We start from the raw sequence: 14,004 nt of genomic DNA, 5'->3' as shown, positions 1-14,004 counted from the left end.
ACATTCCAACGTTTAGTCAAATATAAAAAGACAAAGCATTTACATTTGAACATTTTATCCAACGTACTATTCAAATGTACAAGAAATACATTCGAACATTAAATATATATGTTCGAATGTTTACATTGTAACGTTCACACGTTTTTCAACGGTTACAAAATTTCAAATGACATACGTTCAAATGTTATCTCGTAACGTTCAAATGTTACGAGACAGGAATGGTTGAGTCGACTCAGTCATTCCTGAAATCTCATTCTACATGTTTTGGGGCCACAAGCCACTGTAGAAATGAAGTATATATAGCACATTGGCCACCCGTGGTGGTTGGAAAAGCAAAGAGAAAATCTAGCTACAATGGGTTTTGAATTTTCTCTCTAAATGTTTAAATTAAAAAAAATAGACACATGGATATTGTATATAGAGGGATGTTTACCTTTTGTGACGGTTGTGGTAACGTTGGACGGCCGCAGCGGCAGCAAGAGTTGCGGAGTGTGTGGCTTTTTTTTAGAGAAAAAAGTGAGAAATGAAAACAAACACTATTGGGCAACTGTTTATGAACACGTAACATTCGAACGTTGACACCAGCAACGTTCGAATGTTAATAAAAACCGTTGTTGATGTTCAAACGTATGTTGGTTGACGTTCGGATGTTTACACCATACGTTCGAACGTAAAACTTTGGCATGCGAGCGTGAACACGTGTATAGACTTAAATCTTATTTATATATATTATTATATATATAATATACATATTATATGTTATAATTATTATATACTAGTATATGTTATAAGATACATATTTTAATAATTATTATATATATTTATATATACTAGTATAGTTGTATAAATATTAAGGATGGATGGAGAGAAGGTAGCCTTGCGTATGAAGATTTTATATTTTGCTCAGGACTTTGAGGCTGACATGATTTTTCCTGTAAAAATTCTTGGGATAGAAAATCAGGAAGAGAATTAGATTCTCCTTTAATATGTTCTATATCAAAATAAAAAAATACTTAATATGGCTTGCCATCTAGCAAATATTTGTTTAGCAGTCAGGTTTTTAACATTTTTAACCAAAACTTCCTTGGCTGATTTGCAATCTATTCTATATAAAAGTTTTTTATTTAACAAATCGTCTTGAAATTTGGAAATATATAATACAATAGCTAAAATTTCTTTTTTAATAGTACTGTAATTCTTTTGAGTAGGATTCTAATATCATGAATGAAATCTAATAATCTATTCTGAGTTATTTGATAATTTTTGTTTCATAATTCCTCCATAACTAAGATCAGAGACAACTGTTTCAACAATATTGAAAGTATGAGTGTGACGCCCCCAAATCCCCACGCACGGACATGGGGAAATCGAGACGTCCGGATGATGACAACCTGGGTCACCACCCTAAGACGAGTGCCAAGTGTGTGTAAGAGCAACAAATGTGCAAAAGGAAACGCAGCGGATAACGAAAGTCATATAACTAAGTACCAGAATTTTTCTTAATATAATACAAGCTGTTTAAAACATACATAAATAAAATATTACATAACACAAAAATAGTTTTAAAAACAGCTACACAGCACAACTTCAACTCAAAACTCCGGCGGAGCCGCATCCTCGGACTCAGCCTCCTCCTCCTCCTCGAACCCTGTACCAAATCTACGGAACCAAAAATGGCGCCGCAGGTAAGTAAAATCCAAACACCACCAGATAAATACATATAAAACTCGAACAATATGCATGAAGTATGCCCAATGCACATGTCTCATAAACCACATCTCAAACCCATAAAAACATATTTTTCAACACACGCCAAAATTCCCATTTGGCCCAAAAACATATCCATCTCAACCCATTATCCAATTAATTTGTATGCACCATGACCTCCCCTAGGGGTCATCCGCACATCCTGGCTCCAGTGCCACATTGCAGTTTACGACCACGCATGTGACACCTAACGAGCGATGCCCAGTTCCGCGCCCCGCGCGTTCGTAGCCAAGCATCCTCTAGCTCTCGCCAGCGAAGGGCCACGGAGTCGGTGCGTAGAGCGATGTTCGGTTCCGCGCCCGGTGCGTTCGTAACCAAGCATCCCCTAGCCCCCACTCCCGTCGTCGCCCAGCGACAACTCAGGGGACGTCACTCAGTTTATTCCGCTCCCGAGTGACCAGAGGAGCTCCACCTAGATAATACCCCATCCCGGCTTGGGGTCGTAATACACACGCACTCGAAAATCCACTTACGCCAATAAAACAGGCTTTTCTCAATTAAATAAAAATGCATGTGCATGCACCATGTAAATGCGATATCAATGCACAAAAATAAACAACCATCCATAAATCAAATAAACAAGCAACTCCGTCCTCCATCCATCCGACCCCCGAACTCCTCGGACTCAGTCCGGAATCAGCCAACCAACAAATAAATAATTATTGAATGAGAAAAATATATTTAAATCTGAAAGTAGGGTTTGGAAAATACTTACAGTGCTATACGGTATTTTTAGAAAACGCGCGGTGTTGCAAACGGCAGAAGGAAAGCAACGTAACAGTGAAAATTCACTGTGGCCGTGGGTTGTAAAATACCCACTTTTGAACGGGGACAAACCAAGGCTTGGGATTGATAGGGAATGGTCTAAGGATGATTATGAAGCTAGTGGAAGTGAAGTTTGGCCGTGGGTGGCGGCAAAAACGGTGGTTGATGGCCGGATTTCCCAAAATGGAAAGCTAGCTCGTGGGAGCTGTTCCGGTGGCTATTAGAGGCCGGAAATGGGTGGGTTAGGACGGCAAGGAACCGGTGATGAAGTGGTGAAGAGGTGGTGGCCGGAGGTGGAGTGACGGCGGCGGATCGGGGCAAAATCCATGGGGCTTTGTTGGGCGTTTTCCGGCCAAACGGCTCACCGGATGGGGCTGGGGTTCGGTGGGGTGGTGCGCCGGAGGGAGGGGGTTCGACCGGTGGGGGTGGTGTCAACCACGGTGGCCGGACGGTGGTGGGTCGGGGCTGAGGGTGCTTCCGGCGTGGGAGAGGAGAGAGAGAGAGACGATCGGGGGGGGTTACGAACGGGAAGAAAAGAAAAAGAAGGAAAAAAAAGAAAAAGAAAAAGAAAGAAGAAAAAGAGAAAAGAAAAAGAGAAAAAGGAAAAAGGGAAAAAAGAGATGTAGGAAGAAATGAGGTCCAATCCTCACTCCGGACAACAAAACAAATCCGCCGAGAAAAAGATTAAAAACCGTAAAACAAATAAAAACCAAATTTAAAACGCAATAATTTAAAATAAATAAAGCAATATATTAAATAAATTAAAAACAACCCTTCAGTGAAAATACACGCAAAAGCGGGTCATCACAATGAGGAGATGGAAGTCCCAAGCATGGTAATTTCTTAACGTGAGTTTTTATCTATTTTATAATATTTGTATGCTTTTCTGTCCATGGAGGTGAATTCTTTTTTAATCTTTTGAATAATGGTTTACATAATGGTTCGAGAGATTGATAAAAATCTGCAACATAGTTTAGGCTTCCTAAAAATCTTTGTAATTGATTTTTATCTTTGATGTCATCAAAAAATTTATCAACAAATTCTATTGCTCCACTAATGGAGTAATAGTTCCTTGATAAATATCATGACCAAAAAATCTAATTTTATTTTGAAATAGTTTGACTTTAGATAATGAAACAACTAATCCATTTTGTTTAATAATTTGGACATAAGTATTTAAATATTTTCAATGTTGTTCAATAGATGGTGATAAAATTAATACATAATCTATATAGACAATTAAGAAGTGAGTAAAAGGAGTAAATATTTCATTCATAATGTTTTGAAACTCAGTAGGAGTATTTTTTTAATCCAAATAGCATAACATTCCATTCATAATGTTGAAATGGGACCGTAAATACTGTTTTATTTATATTTTTTTTAGCAATTTGAATTTGCCAAAATCTAATTTTTATGTCAAATTTTGAGAATATAGTAGTATCGTAAAGACGAGATAATAAGTCGTTTTTATTAGGAATAAGATATCTAATCCATTATAATACTTTATTTAATGGTTTATAATTAATGACTAATCGAGGTACTTCTTTTTCTAGTTCTGCATGTTTTTGGACATAAAAGGCAGCACAACTTTGTGGTAATTTATTTTTTCTAATTAATTATTTTGAATTCTAATAATTCAATATTCATTTGGATTGGTCTAGCTTTGGTAGGGATATTCTTTTCTGAAAAATCTTTTTCATAAGATAATTCAACTATATGTTGTTTTCTATTCCAAAAAACATTGGGTAAATTAGAATATACTTATTTTTCAATTATAATTTTAAAATTATTAATTTTTTGAATTAATAATGGATCTTTTAATTCTTCTTCAATTCTTTTGTGTTTTAATTCTTCTTTTAAGAAATTTATTTGTTTTTCTTTCATTTTAATCTTATTTTTATTTAAAAAATTAATTTCTTTAATCAATGAAACTTCTTTTAAAACATTAATTTCTTTTGAAACTAGGGAAAATAGGAACTTAAATTGAACTTATTTTCCTAATATTTTTGTAGAAATTCCTTTCTCTGTTGTAGATAAATGGTAAAGTAAGGCAAGGAAATGGTTTCCTAATATTGCTCTGGTGTTAATATTTTTTACTAAAATAAATTTTGTTTTTAAACAAATTCCATTATTACGTATATGTTCATTAGATAATTTATAATTTATATTTAATTTTTCTCCATTAGCTTGAGAGAGTGTCTATTTTGTTTTCTCAAAATATTTAAAAGGTATTATTCCTTTTTGTATACATTTAAAATATGCTCCTGTGTCTAATAAAGCAATTTTTGTAAAAGAAAATTCTTTGTTAATGGAAATAGTTACTTTAGTGTACCATTTTTGTAAATTTATCTTATTAAGGATATTAATGAAATTGTTTGACTCTTCTTTAATAACTATTGCTGAACTTTCTCGTTCTTTTTTATGATTAACATCTTTCTCAATCTTTAATAAGATAATTTCTTGTTTTAATTGTTCATTTGAAACTTCAAGCTTAGTATTAGATGCTTTCAAATTTCTAATCTCTTGTTGTATTTCATTAATTTCTTGTTGTAAATCTTGTAATGTAATTTTTTGTTTTTCAGATTTAAATCTATCAATTATTTCTGAGAAATTATATGACGAAGCTGTTAGGGTAATTACTGAAGTGATTTGATTAGTAAAAGTATCTTTTAATTTTTCTACATATTCTTTTCTTTCTTGTGGATTATTGATTTTATCAATCAATTCTAATATAATATTTTCATGAGTTGATAATATATTAATGATTTTATTACAAATACAATTATATTTATCTATGTGACGCCCCCAAATCCCCACGCACAGACACGGGAAAATCGAGACGTCCGGAAGATGACAACACGAGTCACCACCCTATCGACGAGTGCCAAGTGTGTGTAAAAGCAACCAATGTGCACGAGAAACACGCAGCGAAAAGCAAAGCCATAAATTAAGTACCAGAATTTTTCTTCTTTAATACAAAGCTGTTCAAAACTTACATATTAAAATATTACAAAACACAAATATATTTTCAATGCCGAAAACAAAGCATAACCCAACTCAGAACTCTGGCGGAGCTGCATCCTCGGGCTCAGCCTCCTCCTCTTCCTCGAACCCTGCACCAAAATCTACGGAACCAAAAATGGTACCGCAGGTAAGTAAAATCCAAACACCACTAGAAAAAAACATATAAAACTCAAACAATATGCATGAAAGAAAAACCAATGCTGAGTGGATAATACTGAGTGACATCCCCTAGGTTGTCGCAGGACGACGACCGGATCGCACGATACGGTAACGCTATCGTGTCGACTCCGTGGTCCCTAGAGTGGCGGGGACTAGAGGATGGCCTGGCCAGGTATGCGCTGGGCGCGAGTCTGGGTATCGCTTGTTTAGGTTTCACACGTGTAGTCGTTACCTGCGGTGTGGCATAGAGCCAGGGTGTGCGGATGATCCCTAGGGGAGATCATGATGCATGCATAATTGGATCGTTTTTATGGTTTTCGGATGTGGGCCATTTTCTGGGAAAATGGCGAGGTTTGGTTTCGAGGCTTTTGATCCATTTTTTAGGAAAATGGTGGCTTGGGCCATTATCTGGGATAATGGCGAGGATGTGTTGAAACTTTTGATCGATTTTATGGGAAAATGGTAGTAGCGGTTTTGGGCCATTATCTGGGATAATGGAGAGGAATGGTTTTAATGGTTATGTTTTTGGGCCAAATGGGTTTTTGGCATGCGTGGAAAAATTATGATTTTATCGGGCATGTGCATTGCATTCTTTCATGCATATTGTTGAGTTTAATATGTTTTTATCTAGTGGCGTTTGGATTTTACTTACCTGCGGCACCATTTTTGATTCCGTAGATTTTGGTGCAGGGTTCGAGGAAGAGGAGGAGGCTGAGCCCGATGATGCGGCTTCGCCGGGGTTCCGAGTTAAAGTTGAAGCTTTGTTGTTTGGTTTAAAACTATATTTGTGTTTTGTAATATTTTTATTACGTATGTTTTAAACAGTTTTGTATTAAACTAAGAAAAATTCTGGTACTTATTTATTGACTTTACTATCCGCTGCGTGTTTCTCGTGCACATTCGTTGCTTATACACACACTTGGCACATGTCGATAGGGTGCTGACCCGTGATGTCATCATCCAGACGTCTCGATTTTTCAGTGTCCGTGCGTGGGGATTTAGAGGCATCACAATAAGTAACTAAGATATATACTAATCTGATATCAATAAATGAAATATTTTGCATGGTATAGCCCCAGCCAATCCAAGATTACTATAAAATACTTTGTTGCCTATTGAAAAATCTGAAACTTCTTTTCCATAACTAATAATTTTTGTTTTGTTTTTTTTTTTTTTATAAATTAACAATATCAAACAAATAGTAGTATTATATCATTAAACTATAGAGAGATATTGTAAATATGCTCACAAGCTTCCTGTCTTGTAGACAACTATTGAAAATTATCTTAAAAAAATGTCTGTCAAATTGCTTGACTATCAAAGTCTATTCGGCTTGAGAGTTGTCAAGGCCGGATAGATTGTGACAGTTAAGTAAATAGACTACAATTTAGATATTTCTTCAAGATGTCTAGTATGGTAAGAGGTTTGGGATGTTCTTTCAAGCATCCAAATTCATCCTTAACAACCTTATCGATTTTATAAATTAATAATCTTACTAAAGATTTAGAAGCAACACGACGAGAAAATAAGTATATGTGGACGAGACAAAAAGAGTTGGAGTCTCTTTTGGAATGCAAGTCTAATTTAGAGATGCGTTTGCAAAGCAACAGAGAGAACAAGAGGAAAGAATACGTAGTGAAGTCCAAGAGCAAGTGCAACAGGAGATGATGGTACAAATGAAGCATGTGATGTTACGGCAACAGAATTGGGGTGGGCGAGAAAAGAAAAAGAAATGAATTTTATCAATTGTATCATTGTATTTAATTTTTAATATCTAATTTTAAAACTTTATAAGACATTGTTAGTTGTTAAATGATTGTGTAATATGATACAATTTGTATATTTTTTAATTTTATGAAACTAGTATTTATGATTTGTACGTTTGAATGTAAATAAGAAACATTCAAACATTGGTTCACACTCGAACCAATGATCGAACGTAATTACACAAAAATATAACATAACATTCGAATGTACTCACCCTAAAAAACAAGACGTTCAAATGTTCAAACGATTAACATTCAACAAACCTCCACATGTACCAGTTGTGTTCGAACGCTTATCTGTTAACATTGAACCTAATGTCTGAACGTCATACCCATTACGTTTGATCATTCGTCCGTTAACGTTCGATCAGACATTTAAGCGTATAATGTAGTTAACATTCAGACACATAAACATTTGAATGTAAATATGATACGTTCGAACAATAACCAACGAACGTTAACTTATATTGTTCGAATGTCAATCAATCAGGTTGATGTTCGAACATTCAGTTGGACGTTTGAACGTTCCTTTCTGTGACAGATTTCAACCGTCATAGAAAAATACTACATTCGAACATTACACCAAACCGAACACTCCAACCATCCCTAAAAATATTTTTAGTAATGGTTATACAGTAAACTATCACCAATTATTTTCTGTGACACACATTTGATAACAGTTGTGCTGACTGTTTCAAACTGTCACCAAATATATTTAGTGATGTTTTGGCCATTTTTTGTGACGGTTTCCTTTGTCACAAAAGACCAACTGTGTTGTAGTGAAAGCTACTTTTATGATGTGTTTACACGGAAAAATGATATAAAAGAAGGATTTGCTTTTGAGCATTAAGAAATGTTTTTCAAATTTTAGGTGTTTTGCTCATGCATGGTTATGCTGCTAACTACGGCTTTTATATATGTATATATATAGTTGCCAACTTGCTAGCCTGTTCAGTGGCACTTCGGATATGGCTGAAGTTGCTGGCCTTTGGAAGGCTATGGATCTTGCAGTAGAGCTGGGTATAAGAAATGTAGTCTATGAAGGAGATGCTGAAAGAGTCATTAAAGGAGTGACAGAGGAAAAGGAAGCTGTTGCTTGGATGGATCAGATGTTTAAAGACATGCGTGGCAGGCTACTTAATCAACCTGACTGGTCAGTGCAGTTCATACATAGAGAAGGCAATAGTGTGGCTCATGAACTGGCCAAGAGAGCTTTAAGAATTGAAGGTGAATGGTGCTGGATTGAAGAGGGTCCTATAGAGATTGCTAGTCTCATTACTAGAGACAGAACCTTGCTATAATGCAGAGATTTTGAGAGGATTTTGAGAACTTGTAACCAGGTGCTATTTTTTGCACATTTTTGATGAAATGAATGAAAGATACTATTCTGATGTTTCAAAAAAAAAAAAAAAACTTGCTAGCCTGTTATTATGGCCAGATTTGTCTTAAAATCATCTCCATTTTTTTACAAAAAATAAATAATAAAATAAAAAATAGCCTTTTGACATGAATGTACTAAACAAGAAAACTAGACAGTTATTGTCACTTATTTTTTACGAAAATAACTATTTCTTACCAAAATGAGTCTGTTTTAACAGGAAATCGTCATTTTTACAGAAAATAAGTGGTAATAACTGTCTAGTTTTCTTGTAGTGTGCATTATAAATCTATATTTTATGTGGTCTGCCTTCCGAGTCTGGATCTTTAATTCAATGTCATAAAAAACTCTATATGTGCAAATTTGCAAGCTTCATTTTGAATGATTGTTTGATTGGTCGATGTTTGAATTGGAAAGATCCATTTTCTTACTATTGTAAGTTTGGTGCTAGTCATTTTCCTGAATACCATCTTCAAATACCAATTTTTAATTTATTTGGAATCATGGATTTAGTCATAAGGAGTTCATAAAAAACAAAACAAAAAACATTATCATCAAAACATATATTACGTACGTCGATCGACAACATGTCCCCCTATAATTGAGTGTTTTCGGCACCTTGGCTTTGTTGCTATGTAAGGGTAGTCTTTTCATGACATTCTGACCCCAAATGGACGGCCACTACAACATTTGTTAGTTTTTGCCGCAAGGGGATGTGGTCGAAAAAACTATAGTCGTAGTGGGAAATGATCTTTACCCACTAAATCTATCCGTGTGAGACTAGTGACTTAAAGTTGGTGACACTAAGTGTTTTTTTCCACTAATTCATGAATTGGTGGGAAATTGTGACATTTTTCCACCAAATAGATAGTGGAGATAGCTAACGAATTTCGTGGCAAAAAGTTACTCAAATTAGATTGGTTAGTGAGAAATACTATATTTTATGAGGAAATGTGCTGGTGGGTATTAATATTACCTACTGGAGCATTTGGTGGAAAAAAATATTTTCTGGCAAAAAAAAAGTATATTTGCCATGAGACATATTTGCGGCAAATAGTAAAAGAATTCAGAAAAAAAAATAATTGTAAAAATAAAAATAATGATATTGTTTCACACCTACTAATCAACATTCAACTAAATTACTAAATATCACATATAAAGGAGGAAGTAGAAGAATTAAGTGAATATTCCCGTTCAACATATACAAATTGTAAGTAGACACAAAACCCCTTTTTTTAATAATCTTAGTTCATGTATCCTAAAACTACATTGAAATCTAAAAATAAAATTACCAAGCTAGTCATCATTGATCCCATAAGCATAAGTACTACAACAAGATGCTGACCTTGAGATGCCCTCTTTCATGAAAAACCCATTTTCTAAGTTGAGTAAAAAACTGCTCATTACTCCTGTCTATTACAACTGCAGCTACATCATTAATTTGAAAATTAATGTTAATAAAGTTAGTGAAACCAAGAAAAGATGCAAGATGTATATAAACATGTCAACCCCAACAATTCTAGCTATTAAAAAACTAGAGTGACATTAGAGTGCTAACATCATACTTCACATACAACTATATATATATTTTTTTATAAGTGCTTCACCTACAACTACATTCAATATATATAATTCTATCCATATCAACTATATAACAACTCAAACACAATCACTAACTTTATAAGCTTCATTCACACAATACATTCCAACTCATACATATACAATTCATCACTTAATCCTTGAAATATAACCCTCTTCATAATATCAAGCCTTACAATTTAATCCCTCCTCACTCTTAGATCACCACTAAGATACATTACCCATCCTCCACATGCACACAAAGCGATCCAACATCACTCAAGTCCTCATCCATTTCTCACCTACAAACATATTACACAATACATTCCAAGTCATACATATACAATCCACCAAGCATACATGTGTCATACCCCCTTATCACCTAAGATCAACTTATAATCTACTTGAGCATTCACTTGCTCACATAAACCTCATCCATAATCAATACATTTAATATTAACAATATGTCCATATAGCACCCAACACCTTCATCATACCTTTTAAGCTCACCACAACTCCATCATTCAATCTCAACACTACAAGACACCATCTCCATCAACACACCATGCGCTCATATCCAACACCTCAAGCACCTTAATACAACTCAATTATAAACCTAGCCCAACTTACACATTATCATGCACTAGGGTTTTTCTCCACACAACTCAACCTTCCCCATTACTATATTAAATTAATAAGTCTCTTAATGCATATTGCTCACATAAATCCCAACCATCATCCATTTAACTCACATACCATGCACCCGACTAATCACATAGCTTCTCAAGTTCCAACAAATGCAATACCCATGCTCCATTCACAATTTCCCCCACTTAAGAAATCTCAACACTTCACCGACTACAAACATATTCTCAACAAGGCCCAACACTTCACAATCCAACAACAATATCACAACCAAATCTGTTTCCCCTTCGATTTCCACAACAACAAAATCAAAATACTACATATCCATGTATATAAATCTGTCTAAGCAATCAACACCACGCTATAAATTTGTCTAAGCAAGCAACCAACACCAAACCGAGTCCCCTGTCCATTTACTCTAAAATAAAACATTAAAGATATAAATGGAGGATTTTACCAAGCTTAAGGGCTTCGACAGCGAATGAATAGTGTGCGGGAGGTGCTGCTGTGTCGGTGGGTTGCTCATGGTGGTGCGGCGTCGTAGCTAAAGGCAGCGATTGTGGCTCACGATGGCAGATCTGGTGGCTATGCACAGGGGATCCGTGAGAGAGAGAGAATGCGAGGGAGGAAGAGGGGGCTGAGACCGTGGGTCGAGGTGGCTCACGGTGGGCCTAGCTGGGGGCTTCGGCTGGGGGAAAGGGAGGAAGGGGGTTGTCGGCGAGGTGAGGGGCTATTGGTGGTGGTGCGGCTCAGCCACTGGCGGCAGAGCTGCTCGCGACGGCAAGGAACCGAGTCATTGCACAATCGGCTCAGTTTGGGCTTGCCTCGGGGAGAGAGAAAGGGAGAGAGGGATGCGTGGGGTGGGGTGGCTGGGTCCGGTGAGGTGGTCGTGCTCGGTGGCCTGGGATGGAGCCGAGGAGAGAGAGAGCGAATGGGGAGGGGGTGCTGCGGCGTGGGGGGAGCGGAGAGAGAGAGAGAGAGAGAGAGAGAGAGAGAGAGAGAGAGAGAGAGATTACGGGTGGGGGGAATATTAGGTTTCAATTTTCATCTCAACCGTCCGTCCATATATCTTTAAATTTAATCCAACGGTAAAGAAACAATATCAAATTAAACACAAATTTGCGGCAACAAGAAGTCGCCGGAAAAGGTTTTTTCTTTTTTGCCCTCTGTCCTCTTTGGTGTCAAAAGGTTATTTTATTTTCACTACATAAAATCGTGGCAAAAAACAGCTTTTCCCACTATTTTGATATGGTGGGATACGAAATCGTGATAAAAGAACATATTTTTTTCCACTAATACAATTTGTAACAAGTAAGTATTGCCTATGAATATGTATCGTGGGAAAAGAACTAGTGGGAAAAGATCAAATTTGTTGTAGTGGGCCCAAATTAAACTTGCCAGTCAATGTCATTGAGAAAGATTAATATTATAAGAGTTCTTTTTCAAGTACTTAATCATGGTTTTTCGTTAAAAACAAAACAAAATAAAATATGTCTTCGAGAACGGGGTGCATTAGGAAAGAAGATAATAGAGAGAAAAGAGAATAATATAAAAAAAAATACAATAATAGAGAGAAAAGAGAATAATACCAAAAAACAAAAACAATGAGGAAGATAATTGTGATGATGAGAGCTTTATAATAAAAAAATAAAAATAAAAATCCCATTTTAAATGCCTTAATCTAGCATGTGCGATAACATGAATTTTGAAATTCGAAATACCATACAGCTACTACATATATATATATATATATATATATATATATATATTTATACTTTTTTTTTTGCCATACAGCTACTACATATTGACTCGTTTAGACACTTAAAATATGATAAATATGATATATAAATAGTAGTAAAATGTATTGCATTAATATGTTTTATTAGATTTTAAAAAATGAAATAGAAAAATGTTGGAATAATAATATTTTAAAATTAAAAAATATTTTAATATTATTTTTATTTTGAAATTTAAAAATTTTATATTTTGTGTTTAGTTTGGAAGTTAATTTAGAGAAGTTGTAGTGATTAGATGAAAAAGTTTAAAATTTAAAATTAAAATATGTTGTAGATGTTTGAGAATGAGATTTTTTAATAATGTTTGCATACTTGACCAATCTTCTATATTTATCGAGCCCATTAAAGGGAACCAGGCCAGTCAACTATTCAATTGATGGTAATAACTATATAATATAATAATACCTTGCTAGCGGTATATATATTTTGTGACAAGATTCATCAAGCCAATTTTTGCAGTACCATGAGAGAATAAGAGGAAACATTTTGGTGTGATTCAAGAGTGGCAAAAAAATAAAAATAAAAATAAAAAAATAAAAAAAATAAAAAACAAAAAAACAAAAGATGTCAAATATGCATTTAGAATAATTCGTGGTCTTATTCGTTTTTTTGTTTTTTGTGTTTTTAACTAATAAACTCTTGAAGATAATATGGATGTTTGCATACCATTTGCCAACATGATTCTTGAAGATAAGAAGCAATTATTCAATAGAGTAAATGATTTTTCTTCTCGAGCAAATCATGAATAAGCTACAGTGCCCCTCAACCAGTGTCGCGTGCACACTTGAGCTTGTAGGCTTCATTCAATGCCATCATCATATTAGAAAAAAGAAGAGTGTCCAAATGAGTTCTTCTTCCACAAAGAAAGTTGAGTACATGCAGACCTTAATCAAATACATTAGGCCTTGTTCACTTTTACAAAACATTTTATCTTATCTCTTCTCATCTCCTCTCATCTTATTTTATTTAATCATTACAACTTTTTCAAATTTCCATACAAAATAAAATAAATAATTCAATTCTTTCAAATCACAATATAAAAATAATATTAAAATAATAATATTTTATTCAAATAAACCTGAAATACATCTTTCTCCTGTGTAAACATCTTAAAAATTATAATTTT

Source organism: Carya illinoinensis, chromosome 9, assembly GCF_018687715.1.
Source record: "Carya illinoinensis cultivar Pawnee chromosome 9, C.illinoinensisPawnee_v1, whole genome shotgun sequence".
Taxonomy (NCBI): domain Eukaryota; kingdom Viridiplantae; phylum Streptophyta; class Magnoliopsida; order Fagales; family Juglandaceae; genus Carya; species Carya illinoinensis.
This window is presented reverse-complemented; position numbering follows the sequence as displayed.